Genomic DNA, 1,733 nt, shown 5'->3' with positions numbered 1-1,733 from the left:
GGGGCACCCTCCGTCCAGCCACGCTGCCAAGTTGAGACTTATCGAAGTAACATTAACACGTAGAAGGGAAGATTGCGTAGGTACTATGGGCTCTGAGGATTAAAAAAACTGCATGTGTCAAGAGAAATGGTATTATTATCATTATTATTTTATTTTATTTTATTTTTTTTTCTTTTTTTCATGATTTCTTTTTTTAGAATTTTATTATTACACTTTTATTTTAATAATATTTTTATTATTTCTGTTATTTTATCTAATTATTACTTTTCTTTTTATTATTATTATTATTTTTATTTATTATTATTTTATTATTATTTTATCATTATTTTTTTATCTTTTTTTTCTCTCACATTAAAATTCTTAATCATTATAATTATATTATTCATTAATCATTATCATTTTTAAATCAATCATTTATTTAACATAACATTACAATTATCATCATATTTAAAAAAAAATAATAGGCAGGCTGCATCTACCCATCACTGGCAACATATCTCCTCCTGTGTGTTCGTGGGGGCGATGTACTTTTAGGGAAAATTTAATTTTTAAAACTCAATTCAACCTGTGGCTTTTCTCACAAAAATTTAAATCAGAGGGGCATTATCACTGAGTATTTTTATTTTCTTAGAAAACCTGATCGAGGCCTGACTTTCGACTTTCTTTTCGTTTTTTTCTGCAGGCATATCTTTTTTTTTTCTACTATGCATACACCAAAAACACACACCCCAACACAACCACACACACACCACACACACACCCCACAACACACACCACACACACAACCAGCACCAACACCACACACACCCACACAAAAAAACACCACACAACAACAAAACACCACACACACACACACACACACACACACACCAACATAATATATATATATATTTATATAATATTATATATATATATATTTCCATAAATGAATAAATTTTTGTTATATGTATTTTTTGTTGTATGTATAATGTATGAAATGTATGTATTTAGGTATGTATGTTGTTGTATTTTTTTGGATGTATGTTTTGTATGTATTATTATGTTTTTGTATTATTTTAATGTATGTTGTAAGTTGTTGATGTTTTGTATTATGTATGTATGTAGTATTATTTATATATTATGTATGTATGTATGTTGTTGTATGTATTATCTACCTACTATCTGTAGACAACCACACACACATCAACACACACAACCACACACACACCACACACACCACACACACACCCCACACCACACATATATATTATTATTATAATATATATATTATATATATATTATTTAAACATAAAATATATGAAATATTTCATTCACACACACACCCACACACACATAACGCAAACACCACAGTCCACACACACACACCACACACCACACACACACACCCACACCTATAAAAATTATATTATATATATATATATATATAATTATATTATATGGGGTTTTGTGTGTGGGGTGTGTGTGTGTGTGTGTGTTTTGTGTGTGTGGTGTGTGTGTGTGTGTCACTAAATATTACTGTATACAATGATAAAAACACCCACACACACACACACCACACCACACACACACAAACAAACACACATAATATAATATATATATATATTAAAATATATAATTTTATATATTATATATAATACATATTACACAAACACACACACACACACACTAAAATCATACATACATACTTATATATTTATATTATATAATAATATATTTATATATTATATATATTA

The 1,733-nt window shown here is 27.9% G+C and overlaps 1 protein-coding gene across 2 annotated transcripts in view; it reads right to left on the bottom strand.

The window, feature by feature from the left end:
* LOC119580930 overlaps positions 1-119 on the bottom strand; it is a 7,894-nt gene extending 7,775 nt beyond the window's left edge. The window contains exon 1 of one of the 2 annotated variants that reach the window (XM_037929173.1): positions 1-119. This exon is cut by the window's left edge and continues 27 nt beyond it. The gene's annotated coding sequence lies outside the window, so the exon portion shown is untranslated. The other variant, XM_037929174.1, reaches the window with a different exon arrangement.
* Between the last annotated feature and the right edge of the window lie 1,614 nt (positions 120-1,733).

This window comes from Penaeus monodon, chromosome 14, assembly GCF_015228065.2.
Source record: "Penaeus monodon isolate SGIC_2016 chromosome 14, NSTDA_Pmon_1, whole genome shotgun sequence".
NCBI classification, from domain to species: Eukaryota; Metazoa; Arthropoda; class Malacostraca; order Decapoda; family Penaeidae; genus Penaeus; species Penaeus monodon.
Note: the sequence above shows the minus strand (reverse complement) of the source record. Positions and strands in the feature narration are given on the sequence as shown.